At 43.4% G+C, this 14411-nt stretch overlaps 1 protein-coding gene across 4 annotated transcripts in view; it reads left to right on the forward strand.

Moving 5' to 3' along the window:
- Positions 1-1048: 1048 nt before the first annotated feature.
- Positions 1049-14411, forward strand: part of LOC124551053 (mannose-binding protein C-like) — a 110187-nt gene continuing 96824 nt past the window's right edge. The window contains exon 1 of one of the 4 annotated variants that reach the window (XM_047125926.1): positions 1049-1184. The gene's annotated coding sequence lies outside the window, so the exon portion shown is untranslated. The remainder of the gene's footprint in view (positions 1185-14411) is intronic. The other 3 variants (XM_047125925.1, XM_047125928.1, XM_047125927.1) reach the window with 3 other exon arrangements.

The raw sequence follows: 14411 nt of genomic DNA on the forward strand, positions 1-14411 counted from the left end.
CCCTGCCACCTTCAGAATTTGAAAGAGTATTCCAGTCAACATTGTCAAAAGCTTTCTCTAAGTCTATAAATACTAGAAATGCTAGATATGCAATTAACAAATGCAAATTAAAATGTCTCTCTTTCAATAGGTTTATTCGTTATTTCTCGTCCGCAGGTCCTTACAAATGTTTCCACAAAGTTTCTTTGCCCTGCGGTCAGTAGTTTTTCTTGGGGGCCCTCTCACGTAGTTAAAGTTTATTTATAACAATCCTGTGCCATTAGCCCCTATGTGTCACTCCTGTAGGGATCGTGAGCACAAGGTTAGATTAACTAGAGCACGCACAGAGGCGTTTATTCTTTCCGGAGTCCATACGTGAACGAACTAGAACAAAAGATAATGACTTATACAATGGGCCGTGCCATCTGCCATGCATTTCACAGTAGTTCGCAGACTATGGAAGTAGATGTAGCTGTAAAATATTTACATAAGGGATCGTCGAGCGAAAATGTGTAAAATATGCTAATACTCTTGTGTTACACTCAGCATAAGAAACATGTGCAAGTGCCAAACATTCTGAGCTGAACGTTAGTAACAAGTTCCGTGGATCATTTATAATGATGTGAACGATTCATTATACATTCACATCGTAAATGGAAATAGAAATGAGCGTTTGGCATCATTGGCCTGGAGGCCCCTTACGTGGCAGGTCCGGCCGCCTTGGTGCAGGTCTTACTACATTCGACGCCACATTGGGCGACCTGCGCGCCGTATGAGTATGAAATGATAACACGACACCCAGTTCCTGAGCGAAGAAAATCCCCGACCCAGTCGGGAATCGAACCCGGGCCCGTAGGACGGCAATCCTTCACGCCGACCACTCAGCTATCGGGGCGGACATCGTTAGTTAATTTGTATATTGCAAGCGGCTCGAATATTTTTGTTGACGACAGTTACGATTCTCCAGTTGAAGATGATGAAGCCGTGTAGTACATGGATAGGGTTAGCAAACATTAAGATGAACCTTTTTTCCTTTTGCCAGTCGTACTGCGGCTCTGAAGAACTCGTTGCGAGATTGTGTTTGACGGAAATCAGTGCCGGTGTGGTGGGGGTAGCGGGCGTGCGTCGGATGGCTCGGGCAGCTGTGGGCCGGGCTGCAGTCCACACGGAGGCACCAAGGTGAAGGCAGCGGTGCGCATCGGCAAGTGAGTACACTCGCTGCGGCTGACCATAGCGTAAGGAATGTAGTGGAGGGCTCCGCCGCTACCTGTAGTACGTAGTGGTTCAAATGGCTCTGAGCACTATGGGACTTAACATCTGACGTCATCAGTCCCCTAGAACTTAGAACTACTTAAACCTAACTAACCTAAGGACATCGCACACATCCATGCCCGAGGCAGGATTCGAACCTGCGACTGTAGCGGTCGCACGGTTCCAGACTGAAGCGCCTATAACCGCTCGGCCACACCGGCCGGCTGTCTCTTTTTCATTCTGTATCTGAATGTGTTCGTTAATACCTTTCTTTTGCCTTTGGAGCATCCACCACACTTCCTTTTGTGTTCTATAAAGATGTTTCCAGGAAACAATAAGATTAAAATAAATTCCTCCCAAGCGCGTTACACCAAACGACAGTGCAAAGCGTTCATCGTTGTCGTCACGCAATCTTCGTCATCGAAACAGTCTCATTGCTTTTGACCTGTCCCAGGCACGGAGGCACGGATCCAAGGAGGAGGTTGGTGGGGACGAAGAGAGAAGACAGTCGTGGGGTCACACTGCACTGCGACCCCCCCCCCCCCCCCCCCCGCCACCCCCCCCCCCCTTCCCCGCCATAAAAAATTTTTGTTACAGAGGAAAGTGCTCAAACGTGGACCATCATTCGTTTCTTATTTCTAACAAAATTCTAAAAATTTAATTTTTAAAGCGTGGAATATGTACACAGTTAAATTTTTACTCTTACAAAATATAATTAAAAGTTATCAGAAAATTATTTTCTTAAACCTTTACTCAGCGATTTGAGAAAAATGGTTGCCAAAATAGGGTCCCTTGTAAAATAATACTAATAATACACAATATTAGTAAAAAGTACTAAATCACAGAACACATCATATAGTTTCAGAGTATAATATAACTTCTTACCGGAGGTTTTCTTTGCTGAATCCAAGCGCCCCGCTTTACGACGCCCCTGTAGCCTTGTTTTTCGGGAGCCATCCGAGGTCTGACGTCACACCGAGATAAATTACGACGGAACCGTTAGCTTTCCCAAGAACAGAGCTCAACAGTTCCCTTCCGCGCTGCAGTAAGCAACATATCTGCCGCACGACAGATGAACATATTGCATAGACTGTATATTAGAAAAAAAGGGGGAAGCAGGCCAAATAAACTTCCTACATTCAGATATCACACAGAAATTTAACGGACACTCATTCCACACGTAAAGGAAAACTGTGCAATGCCGCACTTAACCATTCCGTCTCAAGGTCTGCTTTGAGATACGTGCTCTGTAGATTAAACATGTTACCGCCAGACGAGCGAAACAATAATGATCTAAACATAGGGAAGTGCAATGTTAGACTTCAAGCTGTTTTCGTATGATACTTGAATGTCCAAATGTGTGTGAAATCTTATGGGACTTAACTGCTAAGGTCATCAGTCCCTAAGATTACACACTACCTAACCTAAATTATTCTAAAGACAAACACACACACAACCATGCCCGAGGGAGAACTCGAACCTCCGCCGGGACCAGCCGCACACTCCATGACTGCAGCGCCTAAGACCGCTCGGCTAATCCCGCGCGGCTATGACAATTGAAGGCTGTACAGAATGGAAAAACGTTCGCATTCATCTGCCGAACAACGACCATCTTGCAGTTTAACGCTTCATGTATAGGACATCAGATACTATACGTCAGAACGAGTATGTTGTAATTACAACAAAGGAAGCAACTAATATTAAACTTTTAACACTTCTGGTTATTAGTGCGGGAGTAAGTTCCCGACGATGTCACTCCTATGACAGGAATTTGACAGTGATAGTGAGCCAGTGAGAAGGAATAGGGTTACATTTCATAACCAGAAAGATTGTTTATTGCTAGGTAGTAGCAGTTATAATCATTGCTGTTCGGTTTGTAAAGTAACACTGTATTCATGTAAGTGAATGACGGTCGACAGTCTAATTAGGGAAAAGTGATCCAAGTTAAAATACCGTTAATCAAGAAAACTGACTGCTGTATATCACTTTATTTTAAACTGGAATCTGTTTTGTAAACTAGTCACAAAACCAAGTCACAATGAAGGAAGTATTGCCCACACTTCCTAACGTGGGAACCTCAGTTTTGCTGCAACCCGTGTTCACTCAGGTACGAGCAGCCCTTCGCCGCTCGCCATCTTATCTTACTTACAACTTTTCATGACGTCGCCTTTCCGGCTTAGATTTTTTTAGAATGTAACGTGTAAGTACTGCATCTCTTTCCAGTCAGTACAAACTTTAGTTTATTAATGTTTTATATACCTATTATGTTTTAGAACTGTTAGTTTAATTCTGAAGACGAAGCTCATAGTAGCTTCGAAACCTGGTCAATTTTGACTTAATATTTGTGACCGAGGGCTGATTTGTTCTAATATAAAGACAATTATCTTTATACATTACAAATTAATAACGGAGGAGCGCAGTGAATTTGGACAAGAAGAGGCTTTCTGTTGAAAGACAGCAACATAGATATGACCATCACACTGTTATTCTAACTAGTATAACTACTGTTGGTTTATAATTGGAACATATTAGTCTTTTCAGTGTGCAGGACGTGAATGAAACATGAGGACCTTGAATGTATTATGATCTAACTAATTTATTGCCTCTTATATTTATTAGAACACAAATGTTTCGAGATAGATTACTGCTGTTCACAAAAACCGACACTGTAAGAATTACTGAACTACTGATTCAAGTTTAAGTGGGGGCCCTGAAACTGTTACTGTCTGTTAATTGAGTTCAGTACAAACACTCTTGACCAGCCATAGTAAATATGCGAACACAATTGGATTTATTAGAATAATAGTAGTATTACAAACCTGAAAAGTACAGAATAGTTATGTAGATTTTTTAACTGTAAGGACGTAAATATTTCAAACAATCACCATTCCATTCTATTACTTCAATATTGACAAGGATGCTGTACCTTCGCCGACTTTACTCACATTGACAGGACGTGTAAGGCACGAAAATGGTTCAAATGGCTCTGAGCACTATGGGACTCAACTTCTGAAGTCATCAGTCCCCTAGAACTTAGAACTACTTAAACCTAAGGACATCACACACATCCATGCCCGAGGCAGGATTCGAAGCTGCGACCGTAGCGGTCGCGCGGTTCCAGACTGTAGCGCCTAGAACCGCTCGGCCACCTCGGCCGGCTGTTAGGCACGACTACGACCTCATGATATGTAAACAGGAAGACGCAACTCTCAACCGTTTTCGAGAAAATCGAGTTTGAAAATTTTACGCGTATTTATGGAGTTTGTATGCTCGTTAATACTAGAGGAAGCAGCAGTCGAGAAACCGGCACTGTAGCTCAACGTGTTTATTCTTTAATAAGAAAAAAATAAATAAAAAAATGAGCGAAGTGTTCAACGATTAACTTGAAGGCGTGTCATTTTACGTCTGTCGAACCAAATGAAGGAGACAATGACTTAGGAAAAAAGAAGAGAAAATAATTTAAGTGGTCAGTTACAGAGGTGCTAGGTCTGTAGATCGAATTTTCTTGCCTGCATTTGTCTTTCTTTTTGATTCATACAGGGTGTATCAAGAAGAATCATCCGATTTGGCACGTCTATATTTATGAACTTGAACACGCGAGGCAATACTGATCCTACGAATTATCTCAGAAGATAGGTTAAGGAAAGGCAAACCTACTTTTCTAGCATTTGTGGACTTAGAGAAAGCCTTTCACCATGTTGACTGGAATACTCTCAAATTCTGAAGGTGGCAAGGGTGAAATACAGGGAGCGAAAGGCTATTTACAATTTGTACAGAAACTAGACGGCAGTTATTAATGCTGAGGGAATTAGATTAGAAAACGAGACACTTAACGTAGTAAATGAGGCTTGATATTTGGAAAGCAAAATAACTGATGACTGTCGAAGTAGAGATGATATAAATGTAGATTGGCTACAGCAAGGAAAGTGTTCATGAAAAAAAAAAAAAAAAAAAAAAAAAAAAAAAAATTTTAACATCGAGTATAGATTTAAGCATCAGGAAGTCGTTTCTGAAAGCATTTGTGTGCAGTGTATCCATGTACGGAAGTGAAACATGGACGATAACTAGTTTAGACAAGAAGAGAATAAAAGCTTTTGAAATGTGGTGCTACAGAACAATGCTGAAAATTAGATGGGCAGATCACGTAGCTAATCAAGAGGTACTGAATAAAATTGTGGAGAAGAGAAGTTTGTGGCACAACTTGACCAGAAGAAGGGATCGTTTGGTAGGACACATTATAAGGCATCACGGAATCACCAACTTAGCATTGGAGGGCAGCGTGGAGGGTAAAAATCGTAGAGGGAGACCAAGAGATGAATACACTAAACAGATTCAGAAGGATGTAGGTTGCAGTAGTTATCTGGAGACGAAGACGTTTGGAAAGATTAGAGTAGCATGGAGAGCTGCATCACACCAGTATCTGGACTGAAGACCACAACAACAACAACAACATACTCTGAAACTAATAAACATATACAATGAATTTTGTTTCTTGATGAACGGGAAACTCAAAAAATTTTTTTTCTCATACCTTTTCAATATGCCCTCCTTGAGATGCACGGCATATGTCAGGATTCAAATTGTTCCCACACTGTAGCAAGCGTCTCTTGAGTTACAGCTTCCACTGCTGCTGTTATGCGATGCCTCAGTTCCTTCGTTGTTGTTGTTAACAGAGACACATCAACAGTCTTTTATAAACTCTCACAAGAAAGAATCAGATCCGATGACGTTGGAGGCCAGTGGTGTAAGGCTGAATCACTTGATCCAGTGCAACCGATCCATCGTTCAGTAATACTTTGATCTAAAAGTTCCCGCACTTCCAGATGCCAGGGTGGCGGGGCCCCGTCCTGTTGATAAACCAAGTCATTCGAATCAGTCTTCAACGGTGGGAAAAGAACGTTCTCACGCCTTTTCGAAATATTTACTTCCTGTAACAATGTTCTCGACAAATAAAAATGGATCAGACACCTTTTCTCTGTCAGATACTCGGGGACGTTTTGGCGATTTCCCTTTACACAAACTACGCGTTTCTCGGAATTGTTCATGCCATCGTCTAATGCTCTGTGCTGTAGGAGGATCCACTCCATACCTAGTACGACAGTCACGTTGAACGGTTATTACTGACCCGCACTGCACGAAACGTAGGACACAAAACGCTTTCTGTTGTCGCGACATTACCGCAACAGCTGAAGTGGGCGCATACTGCTTCTACCTAGCGCGAACCATGTAAAACTCGGAGTTTGCTCTTTCTATCAGTTCGCTGTTCAGGCACATCTCAAATAACATAACAGTTATAATTTTTTAAATCGGATGATTCTTTTTGATACACCCTGTCATAGTCTTTATCTTGAAAAAAGAAACAAAAACTTTTTCGTAATGAGGTTGGAAAAAATGGACGCACAACAACTTTTAATCGAATCAGCAGTCATTTTATTTATATTATGTTACTTACGTGCGTGACAAGTATAATGTGTAACTTACGGAGCACCGCACGGATTAGGATGATGCTGATCGCAGAAACACGGGAAACAGTCATTATTGCGCCATACAGCACTTGCAGGCAACGGCCATACCGCAGTGGATACAGCGGTTCCCGTCAGATCGCCGGACTTACCGCTGTCGAGCGCGGCCGGCACTCGGTTGACCATCCGGGCTGCCTCGCGCTGTTGCCATTTTGCGGCGTGCACTCAGCCTCGTGCTGCCACTCGGCGTAACAGTAGCTGCCCCGGTCCAAGAAAACCATCATAACGACTGGACCACACGTCCCTCCTATCCGCATCCTCATCTAGTTCATGACACGGCGGACGGATGGTTACGATGGGCCACTTGTGGTCTGAAGACCGAGTGCTTTTTTCATACAACACTTTTAATGAACGCCAAAGTTCTGCATCTGCATAGGTTTTTTTCAGTGTGTGTATTGCAAAACGACTTCGGTTACGTCTGTAAGCCGTTCTTGGTCATCACACAATTTCGTGGCGTACCACGAATATCTGTTGTTAGCATTACGGGGAATTAAATAAAGAAAAAAGGGCACCGGAAGCGAGATTCGATCCACAGACCTCGCGCTTGCTCGCTTGCTTGCGGAATCATTGGCTACTGGCGAGCATTCGAAGTAGTTCGGGGCCGACGGGATACACGGGCCCTGTAAAGAATTTGTGACATCTCACACAAGTCGCTTTGTCCGCCACGCTTCGCGAGCGCTCGGTTCCCTGCAGGGCCGACGAGAAATCAAAATATAATTTAAAAAGTAACCACAATAGGTCTTAACTTTGTCGTGTGCTATCAAGAGCTTGAATCCACTTAAACAAGCAATCAAGAAATTTTAAACTCGTGTGAAATAGTTACTCGCTCCCTTACGGTGATGGCTGCTGGCTCTGCAGTGTCACGTGCTGTGACGTACGCCTGTCTTTTTCGTGAGCCCCGGGATTAGGTAAGAACGCGTGAAATGTTCAAACTCTGTTTTCTGGAAAACGGTTCAGAGTTGCGGACACTAAGACTCGCATTCGGGAGGACGACGGTTCAATTCCGCGTCCGGCCATCCTGATTTGGATTTTCCGTCATTTCCCTAAATCGCTCCAGGCAAATGCCGGGATGGTTCCTTTGAAAGGGCACGGCCGATTTCCTTCCCGTCCTTCCCTAATCTGATGAGACCGATGACCTCGCTGTTTGGTCTCTTCCCCCAAACAATCCAAATCCAGAGTTGCGGCTTCCTGTTTTCATATGTTGTAGTCGTTTCTCCCTATGTAGGTCGACATCCATAAAATATTTTCGCGCTAAGTGGAGAAAGTCGGTGATTGAAATTTAGTGAGAAGATTTCGCTGCAATGAGAAACGCTTTTGTTTTAATGGTGTCCATCCCACATCCTGTATCATGACCGTGACTCTCCCCCTCCCCCCCCCCCACCTCCTATTACGCGATAATACAAAATGTGCTGCTCTTCTTTGTACTTTCTCGATGTATTCGTTAATACTGTCTGGTAAGGATCGCAGACCGCCCGGCGGTATTCTAAAAGGGGACGATTTTCTCGCAAAAGTCGCAACATTTCCCGATAGTACCATCGATTAAGAGTTTGGTTCAAATGGCTCTAAGCACGATGGGACCTAGCATCTGAGGTCATCAGTCCCATAGACTTAGAACTACTTAAACCTAACTAACCTAAGGACATAACACACTGCCCGAGGTAGGATTCGAACCTGCGACCGCAGCAGCAGCGCGGTTCCGGATTGAAGCGCCTAGAACGGCTCGGTCACAGCGGCCGGCTCAAGTGTAGTGGAGGCAGTCTCTTTAGTATGAGGGCTGTTCAATAAAGAATGATCATAATTTTTTTGACAACATACCTTTACTCAGCCTCATAATTTTAATGGTCCTTCTCAAAGTAGTCTTCCATGAATGCGATGCACTTGTCCCAGCGTTTCCGCCAGTCTTCAAATACTTGCTGGAAACCATTTTTTGAGAGGTCCTTCAAAATCGCCTCCGCAGCCTTGACCACTGCTTCTGATGAGTGATACGGCCTCCCACTAAGGCGTTTCTTCATGTTAGGCAATAGAAGAAAGTCACACGGGGCTAAATCCGGACTATAGCGAGGGTGAGGGATGCTCTTCACGTTGATTTTTGCAAGATATTCGGCAACAACATGGGCAATATGCGGCCCCGCATTGTCGTGGTGCAGCATCTAGCCTGCTTACCACGCTATAAATCTCTTTTTCAGTTAGCATGGATTCTAAATTTATGCCTGATGAGAGTTTATTGAGTGACGTAGCAGTAAAATACAGACCCTCGCTGTGAACAAGGAGGCTTAATTCTACATGAAAGATAAATTCTTATTTTGTGTTGTAATTGTATGTACAGAGTGTAATGGGTGTATTTCTCTTAGTGACTGAGGAGGCTGCAATGGAAAACATTATTTACGTCATTTCCAGACTAATAATTATATGTATTACAAGTCATATGTTTTTAGATTGCATAGTACCTCCAAGTAAATGTGGCAAGAACAAGCCATCAATGCTTGTTTGTCCCTGGGCAGCAGGTCAGGTGTTGAAATGTGGAGATGTGGACGCAAAATCGTTAGACTGTACTGACGGACGCAGTACACTTAGTGGTGCAGTTACGGCGATGTGGGAAACACCAGTTTGTAAAGTTTCTCACGTGTTTGTGGAAAGGAAATTTGTGGTAAGTTCCTATGGGACCAAACTGCTGAGGTCATCGATCCAAAGGCTTACACACTACTTAATCTAACTTTAACTTACGCTAAGGACAACACACACAGTCATGCCTGAGGGAGGACTCGAACCTCCGATGGAGGGAGCTGTGCGAACCGTGGCATGGCGTGTTTGTGGGAAGACTGTTCAGTGCAGAGAAAAACGACCGAAACACTGATTTGTGTACATATCAAGGTAACAGATGTGTAAATATTGTTGGATCTTTGTTGCCATTGTAGAGTCTTGCACCATGGGAAGCAAGGGAAAGGATGTTGTTTGTTGGCCGGTATCATCTTTCTAAAACATCGCTGAACACATATTAACAGGGTTCTTTAGTTACATAATGAGGAAGCTACCTATCTTTAAGAAAGTCCACGTGTATGGTACAAGCTCTTTTGTAGTAGGCCACATTTGTCTCACTGCTGGTGAAGTACAAGTACCACTATGCAATGAATGACAGACGCCAAACTGGAGTGCGAGTTGGTGCGTCGCCGACTGAGCCAGTGATTGAGACTGAGCTAGTGACAGACTGAGCCCTCCGGTCAGCGATGGCGATCTAAGGAGTTGCGGTCGAGAGGGCGTTGGCGGCGTGTTGCTTGTCGGTGTGTCTGTGGCCTCTCTTCTGACAGGCACACTTGATCCAGCGTCTTTTATCGATCTTCTTGCTACATCTTTGCCGACCATTTTGCTGGCGCCAGCTTACGCCAGCACACTTACACCCGTTACACCCTGTTCAACAGTCCAGCAAAATGTTATCGTAACTGTCACTACGAAAAGAATGTAATGTGACACTTTGAATAAAATACAATAATTCCACTGTAGTCATCGCAATTCATGATGGTCACCTGGACATCGCAAAAGGCGTGACATGGTTCTTAATATGGTGTGTGGTCACTAGGGACGGCACTGGATGCTCTACAACGTACTCTCATGCTGGCCACAATGTTGGTACAGAGGTCTTGTGGTAGGGAGTTCCATTGTCCACCACAGCAGCTGGCGACCGCTGAATGGTCGGTGGTGCATGTCATCCCAATGCATCTCACACACGGTAGGTCGAATTTAAGTTGGGGGAATGGGCAGGCGAGTCCATTCGCCGAATATCCTCCCGTCCAGGAGAACTTGCACGTGCGCGTTGTCATCCATAAAAATGAAGTCAGGGCGGAAGGCATCCCTGAAACGATGCACATACTGAAGGATCACAGTGTCGTAATGAAGGCAATTGCTGACTCTACCGTGCCTCACCACACCATAACACATGGACCGTCCAAATGATCTGTTCAACAATACTGGACATACCCTCGTATGGCGACCGCCCTGCCACAAAAACCCCTTGCTGAGCACTGATCGAAATTTCGGCCTCTCCCAAAAATATTGATTTCGGAATTTGTGCCAGTTACGGCCAAAAATCAGCCGAATCCTCGGCTCAGCCGAAACCAGGTTTTCTGCACTCACACATGAAGTCGAGTCGCGTTCGAAATGGATTCAGTCAGTGCTCAAGCTCAGTCGGCGGGCCACCGTTTAACTATTATAGGAGTAGCTCCGTAAACTTTCCTGGCGTAATAATAGGTTGTATTCATGTGAGGTCTCTGATGTGTTGGCAGAAGAGCCAACACCGTGTTGCTAGAGGAGGCCGAAATGCACGCGTTTAAGCTCACACAAACTGGCGTTAGGTCTGGAACAGGACAACGTAATTAATATAGCCAATAAGGTACGTTGCTGCTGGAATACTTAACTTTAATCCATAATTGGAGAACATCGCTCTTGTTGATACATTAATAACAATCTCGATATAAACTGGTAATGGCGCCTTGCTAGGTCGTAGCAAATGACGTAGCTGAAGGCTATGTTAACTATCGTCTCGGCAAATGAGAGCGTAGTTTGTCAGTATAGCATCGCTAGCAAAGTCGGCTGTACAACTGGGGCGAGTGCTAGGACGTCTCTCTAGACCTGCCGTGTGGCGGCGCTCGGTCTGCAATCACTGACAGTGGCTACACGCGGGTCCGACGTATACTAACGGACCGCGGCCGATTTAAAGGCTACCACCTAGCAATTGTGGTGTCTGGCGGTGACACCACAGTCTCCATCCGGAACATATCGTCACCTGGACACAGTATTTCGGTGTTCCACCTGGCCGCCATCTTTAGGTGAGTAAGCCGTCACACATTAGTTCCGGCGAGTTAGTGCGACGGCTTACTCACCTGAAGATGGCGGCCAGGTGGAACACCGAAATACTGTGTCCAGGTGACGATATGTTCCGGATGGAGACCTCATATGAATACAACCTATTATGGGGAGTCTTTCCTTACATGTAAAAAGTGTTAGTATTTTGTTGATCACAATATAATGTAATCGTACCTGATAGTGATATTCTGATACTGAGTTAATAACAATTTAACTTACTCGGTATTGTACGTAATGGAATGGATTATGATATTGTTGTGCTGAATACTGTCGTATTAATGAGTTTCCGTGAAAGCGAGCTAACATGAGTTTAGAAAACATTGATCGTCTACTACACATCTTTTTCGGTTCTGTTTCCGTAAATCAGTTAGTCAGAACCGTGATGTTATTTTTCGAATCCGCAGCACTGATTAAAGTTGGTCTACTGAATGTAAGGAATGTAAGTAATATGAATTACTTAATTAGGAATGACGAACGGGAGATATGTCAGGTTGTTTGTCGACTGCAGAAACGGAGGTGAAGATGGTTGTTTGAAGAAAGAAGGGATTGTAAATGCTACTTATGGAGCAAACAAATTATTCCTTTCTGCGTATTTTGTATTGTTGTGTGACATGCCATTAGACGGATCTCGGCGTGTAGAATTTCGCAGTGTCTACTTGGCACGCTTGTAGTACACCTAAAGACTGTCTTCCTATACTAATACATGCAGGACTGTCACGTTTTTAATATGACGTGAAATTTTTTGTGGTAGCTATATCTAGTTCAGTTTACTTACTTTATAACTTACTTCAATATTTTTGCTATAAAATGTCATTACAAGGGGAAAAGAATCCAATTTGGAAGAAATTTAATAAAAGTACCATCGATTTATCTTAAAGCTATTTTGCTCAGTTTGCAACAAAACACATTCGTTGGGCAACCATGAACCCTAGAGACAAACACTTCGTGGACTGAAAGATCCATCAAAGTTTCATGGCTCAGAATATAACCAGGTTTTAAAACGTCAGTCAGAACTGGACTATTTAAAAAATGAAACCAATTTAAAGCGGGTGGATTCCACAGTCTACTTGAGTACCGTCAAGGATGGGAACCCAATCTAATTCAGTCAACCATTCCGTGTTTGATCACTAAGTCTGCGCATGGACAGACTACCATGAATTTTTTTTTTTTTTTAGTAATCAGTCTACTGACTGGTTTGATGCGGCCCGCCACGAATTCCTTTCCTTTGCTAACCTCTTCATCTCAGAGTAGCACTTGCAACCTACGTCCTCAATTATTTGCTTCACGTATTCCAGTCTGTCTTCCTCTACAGTTTTTGCCCTCTACAGCTCCCTCTAATACCATGGAAGTCATTCCCTCATGTCTTAGCAGATGTCCTATCATCCTGTCCCTTCTCGTTATCAGTGTTTTCCACATATTCCTTTCCTCTCCGATTCTGCGTAGAACCTCCTCATTCCTTACCTTATCAGTCCACCTAATTTTCAACATTCGTCTATAGCACCACATCTCAAATGCTTCGATTCTCGTCTGTTCCGGTTTTCCCACAGTCCATGTTTCACTACCATACAATGCTGTACTCCAGACGTACATCCTCAGAAATTTCTTCCTCAAATTAAGGCCGGTATTTGATATTAGTAGACTTCTCTTGGCCAGAAATGCCTTTTTTGCCATAGCGAGTCTGCTTTTGATGTCCTCCTTGCTCCGTCCGTCATTGGTTATTTTACTGCCTAGGTAGCAGAATTCCTTAACTTCATTGACTTCGTGACCATCAATCCTGATGTTAAGTTTCTCGCTGTTCTCATTTCTACTACTTCTCATTACCTTCGTATTTCTCCGATTTGCTCTCAAACCATAATGTGTACTCATTAGACTGTTCATTCCGTTCAGCAGATCATTTAATTCTTCTTCACTTTCACTCAGGATAGCAATGTCATCAGCGAATCGTATCATTGATATCCTTTCACCTTGTATTTTAATTCCACTCCTGAACCTTTCTTTTATTTCCATCATTGCTTCCTCGATGTACAGATTGAAGAGTAGGGGCGAAAGGCTACAGCCATGTCTTACACCCTTCTTAATACGAGCACTTTTTTCCTGATCGTCCACTCTTATTATTGCCTCTTGGTTGTTGTACATATTGTATATGACCCTTCTCCCCTATAGCTTACCCCTACTTTTTTCAGAATCTCTAACAGCTTGCACCATTTTATATTGTCGAACGCTTTTTCCAGGTCGACAAATCGTATGAAAGTGTCTTGATTTTTCTTTAGCCTTGCTTCCATTATTAGCCGTAACGTCAGAATTGCCTCTCTTGTCCCTTTCCTTTTCCTAAAGCCAAACTGATCGTCACCTAGCGCATTCTCAATTTTCTTTTCCATTCTTCTAAGCAGCTTCGATGCATGAGCTGTTAAGCTGATTGTGCGATAATTCTCGCACTTGTCAGCTCTTGCCGTCTTCGGAATTGTGTGGATGATGCTTTTCCGAAAGTCAGATGGTATGTCGCCAGACTCATACATTCTACACACCAACGTGAATAGTCGTTTTGTTGCCACTTCCCCCAATGATTTTAGAAATTCTGATGGAATGTTATCTAGCCCTTCTGCCTTATTTGACCGTAAGTCCTCCAAAGCTCTTTTAAATTCCGATTCTAATACTGGATCTCCTATCTGTTCTAAATCGACTCCTGTTTCTTCTTCTATCACATCAGACAAATCTTCACCCTCATAGAGACTTTCAATGTATTCTTTCCACCTATCTGCTCTCTCCTCTGCATTTAACAGTGGAATTCCCGTTGCACTCTTA

Source organism: Schistocerca americana, chromosome 9 (genome assembly GCF_021461395.2).
Source record: "Schistocerca americana isolate TAMUIC-IGC-003095 chromosome 9, iqSchAmer2.1, whole genome shotgun sequence".
NCBI lineage: Eukaryota > Metazoa > Arthropoda > Insecta > Orthoptera > Acrididae > Schistocerca > Schistocerca americana.